An 11069-nucleotide genomic window follows, 5' to 3' on the forward strand; every position below is an offset into this window, starting at 1 on the left:
GTAGAGAATGTTTTTGGTGAAGATTGAAGACCATTACATCCCTACTGATTTCATAGTCCTAGAGACTGGGAAGTGCATGGATGAATCCATCATCCTTGGCAGACCCTTCCTAGCCACAGCAAAGGCTGTGATTGATGTTGATAGAGGAGAGTTGATCATTCAAGTGAATGAAGAATCCTTGGTGTTTAAGGCCCAAGGACATCCCTCTATCATCATGGAGAGAAGCATGAAGAGCTTCTCTCAAAACAGAGCCAAGCAGAGCCCCCACAGTCAAACTCTAAGTTTGGTGTTGGGAGGCCACAACCAAACTCTAAGTTTGGTGTTGAACCCCCACATTCAAACTCTAAGTTTGGTGTTGGGAGGTTCCAACACGGTTCTGAGTATTTCTGAGGCTCCATGAGAGTCCTCTGTCAAGCTAATGACATTAAAGAAGCGCTTGTTGGGAGGCAACCCAATGTTTTATAGTTAACTATTTCTTTTGTTATTTTATCTTTTTTGTAGGTTGATGATCATAAGAAGTCACAAAATCCATTGAAAAAGCAAAAACAGAATGAAAAACAGGAAGAAAAACAGCACACCCTGGAGGAAGAAGCTGCTGGCGTTTAAACGCCAGTAAGCCTAGCAGTTGGGCGTTTAACGCCCAGTCTGGCACCATTCTGGGCGTTTAACGCCAGAAAGGGGCACCAGACTGGCGTTAAACGCCAGAAAGGGCTACAACCTGGCGTTAAACGCCAGGAATGGCACCAGCCCGGCGTTTAACGCCAGAAATGGCTCAAAACGTGGATTTTGATGCCATTTGGTGCAGGGATGACTTTTCCTTGACACCTCAGGATCTGTGGACCCCACAGGATCCCCACCAACCCCACCACTCTCTCCCTTCTTCTTCACCCATTCACCAATCACCTCAACATCTCTTCAACACTCACATCCATCCTTCATAAACCACCACTTCTCCCCCTTTTTGGCCGAACCACAAAGCCATCTCCCTCTCCCCTATTTCTTCTTCTTCTACTCTCTTCTTCTTCTTTTGCTCGAGGACGAGCAAACCTTTTAAGTTTGGTGTGGTAAAAGCATTGCTTTTTGTTTTTCCATAACCATTTATGGCATCCAAAGCCGGTTCAACTGAGAAGGCATGACCTCAAGCCCATCACTAAGAAGAAGATGGAGCAAACAAGAGACCCCTCTCATCAAGAGATCCCTGAGATACCTCAAGGGATGCACTTTCCTCCACAAGACTATTGGGAGCAACTGAACACCTCCCTAGGAGAATTAAGTTCTAACATGGGACAACTAAGGGTGGAGCACCAAGAACATGCCATCCTCCTCCATGAAATTGGAGAAGATCAAAGGATCATGAGAGAGGAGCAACAAAGACAAGGAAGAGACATTGAGGAGCTCAAGCACTCCATAGGATCTTCAAGAGAAAGAAAGAGCCGCCATCACTAAGGTGGACCCGTTCTTTAATCTCCTTGTTCTTTATTTTTCCGTTTTTCGAATTTTAGTGCTTTATGTTTATCCATGTTTGTGTCTTATGATCATTAGTGTCTTAGTGTCTATGCCTTAAAGCTATGAATATGAATCCATCACCTTTCTTAAATGAAAACTGTTTTTATCACAAAAGAACAAGAAGTACAGGATTTCAAATTCATCTTTAAAACTAGCTTAATTAGTTTGATGTGGTGGCAATGCTTTTGTTTTCTGAATGTATGCTTGAACAGTGCATATGTCTTTTGAATTTGTGGTTCATGAATGTTAAAGTTGTTGGCTCTTGAAAGAATGATGAAAAAGGAGACATGTTACTGAGGATCTGAAAAATCATAAAAATGATTCTTGAAGCAAGAAAAAGCAGTGAATACAAAAAAACAAAAAAAAAGAAGAGAAACAGAAAAACGAAAAAAAAAAAGAAAGAAAAAGAAAAGAAAAGAAAAGAAAGAATAAAGTTGTGATCCAAGGCAAAAAGAGTGTGCTTAAGAACCCTGGACACCTCTAATTGGGGACTTTAGCAAAGCTGAGTCACAATCTGAAAAGGTTCACCCAATTATGTGTCTGTGGCATGTATGTATCCGGTGGTAATACTGGAAGACAGAGTGCTTTGGGCCACAGCCAAGACTCAATAAGTAGCTGTGTTCAAGAATCATCATACTTAACTAGGAGAATCAATAACACTATCTGGATTCTGAGTTCCTAAAGAAGCCAATCATTCTGAATTTCAAAGATAAAGTGAGATGCCAAAACTGTTCGGAGGCAAAAAGCTACTAGTCCCGCTCATCTAATTTGGAGCTTAGTTTCATTGATGATTTGGAGTCTATAGTATATTCTCTTCTTTTTATCTTATTTGATTTTCAGTTGCTTGGGGACAAGCAACAATTTAAGTTTGGTGTTGTGATGAGCGGATAATTTGTACGCTTTTTGGCATTGATTTTAGTATGTTTTTAGTATCTTTTAGTTAGTTTTTATTATATTTTTATTAGTTTTTAGTTAAAATTCACTTTTCTGGACTTTACTATGAGTTTGTGTGTTTTTCTGTGATTTCAGGTATTTTTTGGCTGAAATTGAGGGATCTGAGCAAAAATCTGATCCAGAGACTGAAAAGGACTACAGATGCTGTTGGATTCTGACCTCCCTGCACTCGAAGTGGATTTTCTGGAGCTACAGAAGCCCAATTGGCGCGCTCTCAACGGCGTTGGAAAGTAGACATCCTGGGCTTTCCAGCAATATATAATAGTCCATACTTTGCCCAAGATTTGATGGCCCAAACCGGCGTTCAAAGTCACCTACAGAAATCCCAGCGTTAAACGCCGGAACTGGCACCTAAATGGGAGTTAAACGCCCAAACTGGCACCAAAATGGGAGTTAAACGCCAAGAAGAGTCTCTACACGAAAATTACTTCATTGCTCAGCCCAAGCACACACCAAGTGGGCCCGGAAGTGGTTTTTTATGTCATTTACTCACCTCTGTACACCTTAGGTTACTAGTTTTCTATATATAGAACCTTTTACTATTGTATTTTCATCTTTTGATCATGTTTTGATGATTGAACCCTCATTGGGAGGCTGGCCATTCGGCCATGCCTAGACCTTATGCTTATGTATTTTCAACGGTGGAGTTTCTACACACCATAGATTAAGGTGTGGAGCTCTGCTGTACCTCGAGTATTAATGCAATTACTATTGTTCTTCATTCAATTCCGCTTGTTCTTTGTCCAAGATATCACTTGTTCTTCAACTTGATGAAGGTGATGATTGACGCCCATCACCATTCTCACCCATGAATAAGGTGACTGACAACCATTCTTGTTCTACAAGCATTCGAGGCTTAGTGAATATCTCTTGGATTCTTCGGAGTCTTCGTGGTATAGGCAGGACCTGATGGCAGCATTCAAGAGAATCCGGAAGGTCTAACCTTGTCTGTGGTGTTCTGAGTAGGATTCAATGACTGAATGACTGTGACGTGCTTCAAACCCTGAGGGCGGGGGCGTTAGTGATAACGCAAAAGAATCACTGGATTCTATTCCGCGCCTGATTGAGAACCGACAGATGAATTCCGCTATGCCGTGACAGGACATATGCAATCGCTTTCACTGAGAGATGGGAGGTAGCTGCTGACAACAATGAGACCCTACACGAGCTTGCCATGGAAAGGAGTAAGAAAGGATTGGATGAAGACAGTAGGAAAGCAGAGAGACGGAAGGGAAGGCATCTTCATACGCTTGTCTGAAGCTCTTACACCAATGATATACATAAGTATCACTATCTTTATCTTTTATGTTATTTTCGTTCATCACCATTATACATTTGAGTCTGCCTGACTGAGATTTACAAGATGACCATAGCTTGCTTCATACCACCAATCTCCGTGGGATCGACCCTTACTCACGTAAGGTATTACTTGGACGACCCAGTGCACTTGCTGGTTAGTTGTGCGAAGTTGTAGTGATCACAATTTCGTGCACCAGTGGCACTTTTACCATGCTGAGAACCTCCGGTTCTCATTCCATATTGTATTGTTATTTTTTCAGGTGCAGGTCGAGAGGCTCCTCGCTAGGCGTCTGGATTCTGGAAAGCGAAGTAGTTCTTGGGTGTATTTTGGCTTCTATTTGTATATATGTATATATATGTGTAGCTTACTCTCCACGTAACTTATGTATGCTGCTCCTCTTAGAGGTTGAGGGAGAGATAGGAGTTTACTTTGGTATTTTGGTATATTTTGGGGACATTTATGTATGTTTATATGTATATATGTATCCTCCGGCCAGCCTTAGCTTCGCAGGCTGAGTCAGAGGCTAGGTATGCTGTTCCTTGGCTTTTCTTTATTCCTTCGTTTATTGTTTTATCATGTTCCTATTAGGTCTCTTAGCACGCATATAATCCTATTCCTTGAGCGTTGCGCTTTTTATTTTGCGATTCTTGTTTACCCACTTTGTTTCAAGGCTCCTAGTATATTATTTTTTTCAGTATTATATGTATATCCTTACTATTAGAGGTCTGTAATACCACACTACCTCTGTTCTATGACTTAAGCGTAAAACACTGTGTAGTAGGGTGTTACAAAGATGCCTTCCCTTCTGTCTCTCTGCTTTACTACTGTCTTCATCCAATCCTTCTTACTCCTTTCCATGGCAAGCTTGTGTAGGGTTTCACCGTTGTCAATGGCTACCTCCCATCCTCTCATTGGAAATGTTCAACGCACCCTGTCACGGCACGGCTATCCATCTGTCGGTTCTCAATCAGGCCGGAATAGAATCCAGTGATTCTTTTGCGTCTGTCACTAACGCCCCGCCTTCAGGAGTTTGAAGCACGTCACAGTCATTCAATCATTGAATCCTACTCAGAATACCACAGACAAGGTTAGACCTTCCGGATTCTCTTGAATGCCGCCATCAGTTCTCGCCTATACCACGAAGACTCTGATCTCACGGAATGGTTGGCTCGTTTGTCAGGCGAGCACTCGGTTGTCAGGCGATCAACCATGCATCGTGCAATCAGGAATCCAAGAGATATTCACTAGAGCCTTGGTTGCTTGTAGAACAAAAGTGGTTGTCAGTCACCTTGTTCATAAGTGAGAATGATGATGAGTGTCACGGATCATCACATTCATCAAGTTGAAGAACAAGTGATATCTTAGAACAAGAACAAGCGGAATTGAATGGAAGAACAATAGTAATTGCATTAATACTCGAGGTACAGCAGAGCTCCACACCTTAATCTATGGTGTGTAGAAACTCCACCGTTGAAAATACATAAGAACAAGGTCTAGGCATGGCCGTGAGGCCAGCCTCCCAGTGATCAAAAGATTCAAAGATCTCCCGATATATCAATACAATAGTAAAAGGTCCTACTTATAGAAAACTAGTAGCCTAGGGTGTACAGAGATGAGTAAATGACATAAAAATCCACTTCGAGTGCAGGGAGGTCAGAATCCAACAGCATCTGCAGTCCTTTTCAGTCTCTGAATCAGATTTTTGCTCAGGTCCCTCAATTTCAGCCAAAAAATACCTGAAATCACAGAAAAACACACAAACTCATAGCAAAGTCCAGAAAAGTGATTTTTGACTAAAAACTAATAAAAATATACTAAAAACTAACTAGATCATACCAAAAACATACTAAAAACAATGCCAAAAAGTGTATAAATTATCCGCTCATCACCGGCCTAAGGTAGAACGGAAGTGGTTGTCAGTCACGCGCGTTCATAGGTGAGAATGATGATGAGTGTCACGGATCATCACATTCATCAAGTTGAAGTGTAACGTATATCTTGGAATAAGAATAAGGAGAATTGAATAAAAAATAATAGTAATTGTATTGAAACTTGAGGTATAGCAGAGCTCCACACCCTTAATCTATGGTGTGTAGAAACTCCACCGTTGAAAATACATAAGTGAAAGGTTCAGGCATGGCTGAATGGCCAGCCCCCAAAACGTGATCAATGGCCCCCTAAGATGAAGAATAAAACAAAACTAAGACCAAAGATGAAACGTGGTCAAAAGACGACTAATACACTAGTAAAAAGTCTTATTTATACTAAACTAGCTACTAGGGTTTACAGAGGTAAGTAATTGATGCATAAATTCACTTCCGGGGCCCACTTGGTATGTGTTTGGGCTGAGCTTGATCTATCCACGAGCTGAGGCTTCCTTTGGAGTTGAATGCCGAGTTATAGCGTTTTTCTGGCGTTCAACTCCGGGTTGTGACGTGTTTCTGGCATTTGACTCCAGACAGCAGCATGTACTTGGCGTTGAGCGCCACTTTACGTCGTCAATTCCCGAATAAAGTATGAACTATTATATATTTCTGGAACGCTCTGGATGTCTACTTTCCAACGCCATTGAGAGCGCGCCATTTGGAGTTCTGTAGCTCTAGAAAATCCATTTTGAGTGCAGGGAGGTCAGATTCCAACAGCATCAGCAGTCCTTTTGTCAGCCCTTTTTCAGAGTTTTGCTCAAGTCCCTCAATTTCAGCTAGAAATTACCTGAAATCACAGAAAAATACACAAACTCATAGTAAAGTCCAGAAATGTGAATTTAACATAAAAACTAATAAAAACATCCCTAAAAGTAGCTTGAACTTACTAAAAATTACCTAAAAACAATGCCAAAAAGCGTATAAATTATCCGCTCATCACAACACCAAACTTAAAGTGTTGCTTGTCCCCAAGCAACTGAAAATCAATTAGGATAAAAAGAAGAGAATATACTATAAATTCCAAAATATCAATGAATATTAATTCTAATTAGATGAGCGGGAATTGTAGCTTTTTGCTTCTGAACAGTTTTGGCATCTCACTTTTTCCTTTGAAGTTTAGAATGATTGGCTTTTCTAGGAACTTAGAATTTCGGATAGTGTTATTGACTTTCCTAGTTAAGTATGTTGATTCTTGAACACAGCTACTTATGAGTCTTGGCCGTGGCCCTAAGCATTTTGTTTTCCAGTATTACCACCGGATACATAAATGCCACAGACACATGACTGGGTGAACCTTTTCAAACTGTGACTCAGCTTTGCTAGAGTCCCCAGTTAGAGGTGTCTAGAGCTCTTAAGCACACTCTTTTTGCTTTGGATCACGACTTTAACCACTCAGTCTTAAGCTTTTCACTTGGACCTGCATGCCACAAGCACATGGTTAGGGACAGCTTGATTTAGCCGCTTAGACTTGGATTTTATTTCCTTGGGCCCTCCTATCCATTGATGCTTAAAGCCTTGGATCCTTTTTACCCTTGCCTTTTAGTTTTAAGGGCTATTGGCTTTTTCTGCTTGCTTTTTCTTTTTCTTTCTATATATTTTTTTCGCCATTTTTTTTCATCAAGCTTTTGCTTTTTCACTGCTTTTTCTTGCTTCAAGAATCAATTTCATGATTTTTCAGATCATCAATAACATTTCTCTTTGTTCATCATTCTTTCAAGAGCCAACAGTTTTAACATTCATAAACAACAAGATAAAAAATATGCACTGTTCAAGCATTCATTCAGAGAACAAAAAGTATTGTCACCACATCAATATAATTAAATTAAATTCAAGGATAAGTTCGAAATTCATGTACTTCTTGTTCTTTTGAATTAAAAACATTTTTCATTTAAGAAAGGTGAAGGATTAATGGAATTATTCATAACTTTAAGACATAGTTACTAAACACTAATGATCATGAAGTAGAGACACAAAACATAAATGAACACAACATAAAAACCAAAAAGCAGAGAGAAATAAGAACAAGGAATGAATCCACCTTAGTAGCGTCTTCTTCTTGAAGGACCAATGGTGCTTTTTGAGCTCCTTTATGTCTCTTCCTTGCTTCTGTTGCATGATCCCTAGTAATTTTGGTGTTCCTATCCTTAGTTGCTCCCAATAATTATATGGAGGAACATGTATCCCCTGAGGTATCTCAGGGATTTCTTGATGAGGGAATTCTTTATGCTCTCTTGATGTGCAGTCAAATGCTCTATTACTGAGCTATAGATCCTTGAGATGAATCTCTCCATCTCTCATGACTCAGAGGTGGAAGCTTTTGTCTTCCCTTTTCTCTTCTCTTTCTTTTCTCTCTTTTTTTTTTGAGGTTTCTCTGGCCTTAGGTGCCATCAATGGTTATGGAAAAGCAAAAAAAGCTATGCTTTTACCACACCAAACTTAGAATGTTGCTCGCCCTCGAGCAAAAGAAGAAAGAATAGAAGAAGAAGAAGATATGGAGGAGATGGAGGGATGTGTGTATTTGGCTATATGGGTGGGATTGGGTGGGGAAGAGATGGATGGATGTGAGTGGTGAATGGAAAACAGAAGGGATGACCATGAATGGAGAGAGAGGGTGAGGTAGGTGGGGATCCTGTGAGGTCCACAGATCCTGAGGTGATCCTGTGGGGTCCACAGATCCTGAGGTGTCAAGGATTTACATCCATGCACCAATTAGGCATGTAAAATGCCTTTGCATACCATTCTGGTGTTTAAACACCGAGATGATGCACACTCTGGGCGTTCAACGCCCATGTATAGCATGTTTCTGGCGTTGAACGCCAGTTCCATGCTTGTTACTGGCGTTCAGTGCCAGCTTTCCTCAAGGCACATTCCTGGCGTTCAAACGCCAGAATGTTGCTTGTTTCTGGCGTTCAGCGCCAGATTCATGCTCTGTTCTGGCGTTGAACGCCAGCCAGATGCTCCTTACTGGCGTTGAATGCCAGTATGTCCTCCCTCCAGGGTGTGATTTTTCTTCTGCTGTTTTTGATTCTGTTTTTAATTTTTATATTTTTTCGTGATTCCACATGATCATGTACCTAATAAAACACAAAATAACAATAAAATAAAATTAAAATTAGATAAATAAAAATTGGGTTTCCTCCCAACAAGCGCTCTTTTAATGTCATTAGCTTGACAGTGGGCTCTCATGGAGCCTCACAGGTGATCAGGTCAATGTTGTATAGTCCCAACACCAAACTTAGAGTTTGGATATGGGGTCTTAACACCAAACTTAGTGTTTGGTTGTGGCCTCCCAACACCAAACTTAGAGTTTGACTGTGGGGGCTCTTCTTGACTCTGAACTGAGAGAAGCTCTTCATGCTTACTCTCTTTTGTCACAGAAGGATGGCCATGTGCCTTAAACACAAGGTAGTCCCCATTCAATTGAAGGACTAATTCACCTCTGTTGACATCTATCACATCTCCTGCTGTAGCTAGGAAAGGTCTTCTAAGGATGATGCATTCATCCTCTTCCTTCCTAGTGTCTAAGATTATGAAATCAGCAGGGATGTAAAGGCCTTCAACCTTTACTAACACGTCCTCTACTATTCCATAAGCTTGTCTCAATGACTTGTCTGCCAATTGTAATGAGAACAAGGCAGGTTGTACCTCAATGATCCCCAGCTTCTCCATTATAGAGAGTGGCATAAGATTTATCCATGACCCCAGATCACATAGAGCTTTTTCAAAGGTCATGGTGCCTATGGTACAAGGTATTAAGAACTTGCTAGGATCTTGTCTCTTTTGAGGTAGAATTTGCTGAATCCAGGTATCTAGTTCACTAATGAGCAAGGGAGGTTCACTTTCCCAAGTCTCATTACCAAACAACTTGGCATTCAGCTTCATGATAGCTCATAAATATTGAGCAACTTGCTCTCCAGTCGCATCTTCATCCTCATCAGAGGAAGAATAGTCTTCAGAGCACATGAATGGCAGAAGGAGATTTAATGGAATCTCTATGGTCTCTATATGAGCCTCAGATTCCTTTGGATCCTTAATAGGAAACTCCTTCTTGCTTGAGAGACGTCCCAGGAGGTCTTCCTCACTAGGATTTTCGTCCTCCTCCTCCCTTGTGCATTCGGCCATATTGATTACATCAATGGCCTTGCACTCTCCTTTTGGATTCTCTTCTGTATTGCTTGGGAGAATACTGGGAGGAGCTTCAATGACTTTCTTACTCAGCTGGCCTACTTGTGCCTCCAGATTTCTGATGGAGGATCTTGTTTCACTCATGAAACTGAAAGTGGCTTTTGACAGATCAGAGACTATATTGGCTAAATTAGAAGTTTTTTGTTCAGAATTCTCTGTCTGTTGCTGAGAAGATGATGGAAAAGGCTTGCTATTGCTCAGCCTATTGCGTCCACCATTGTTAAAGCCTTGTTGAGGCTTTTATTGATCCTTCTATGAGAAATTTGGATGATTTCTCCATGATGAATTATAGGTGTTTCCATAAGGTTCACCCATGTAATTTACCTCTGCTATTGCAGGGTTCTCAGGATCATAAGCTTCTTCAGAAGCTGCCTCTTTAGTACTGTTGGATGCATTTTGCCATCCATTCAGACTTTGAGAGATCATGTCAACTTGCTGAGTCAACACTTTGTTCTGAGCCAATATGGCATTCAGAGCATCAATTTCAAGAACTCCCTTCCTCTGAGGCGTCCCATTATTCACGGAATTCCTCTCAGAAGTGTACATGAATTGGTTATTTGCAACCATGTCAATGAGTTCTTGAGCTTCTGCAGGTGTTTTCTTTAGGTGGATGGATCCACCTACAGAATGGTCCAATGACATTTTCGAAAACTCAGATAGACCATAATAGAATATATCTAATATGGTCCATTCTGAAAACATGTCAGATGGACATCTTTTGGTCAACTACTTGTATCTTTCCCAAGCTTCATAGAGGGATTCACCATCTTTTTGTTTGAAGGTCTGAACATCCACTCTAAGCTTGCTCAGCTTTTGAGGAGGAAAGAATTTATCCAAGAAGGTCGTGACCAGCTTATCCCAGGAGTCCAGGCTATCCTTAGGTTGTGAATCCAACCATATTCTAGCTCTGTCTCTTACAGCAAAAGGGAAAAGCATGAGCCTGTAGACTTCAGGATTTACTCCATTCATCTTTACAGTCTCACAAATCTGCAAGAACTCAGTTAAAAACTGGTAAGGATCTTCAGATGGAAGTCTATAAAACTTGCAGTTCTGTTGCATTAAGGCAACTAGCTGAGGTTTCAGCTCAAAATTGTTTGCTCCAATGGCAGGAATAGATATGCTTCTTCCATCAAATTTGGACGTGGGTTTGGTAAAGTCACCAAGCATCCTTCTTGCATTATCATTATTGGGTTCGGCTG

At 40.9% G+C, this 11069-nt stretch overlaps 1 non-coding gene across 1 annotated transcript; it reads left to right on the plus strand.

Annotated features, from left to right (window-relative positions):
* Positions 1-10570: 10570 nt before the first annotated feature.
* On the plus strand, positions 10571-10674 carry LOC130984665 (small nucleolar RNA R71). Its single transcript, XR_009088582.1, has one exon. It is a non-coding gene; the product is annotated as a small nucleolar RNA R71 (small nucleolar RNA).
* The last annotated feature ends 395 nt before the right edge of the window (positions 10675-11069 follow it).

The sequence above is a fragment of the Arachis stenosperma genome, chromosome 5, assembly GCF_014773155.1.
Source record: "Arachis stenosperma cultivar V10309 chromosome 5, arast.V10309.gnm1.PFL2, whole genome shotgun sequence".
Taxonomy (NCBI): Eukaryota; Viridiplantae; Streptophyta; class Magnoliopsida; order Fabales; family Fabaceae; genus Arachis; species Arachis stenosperma.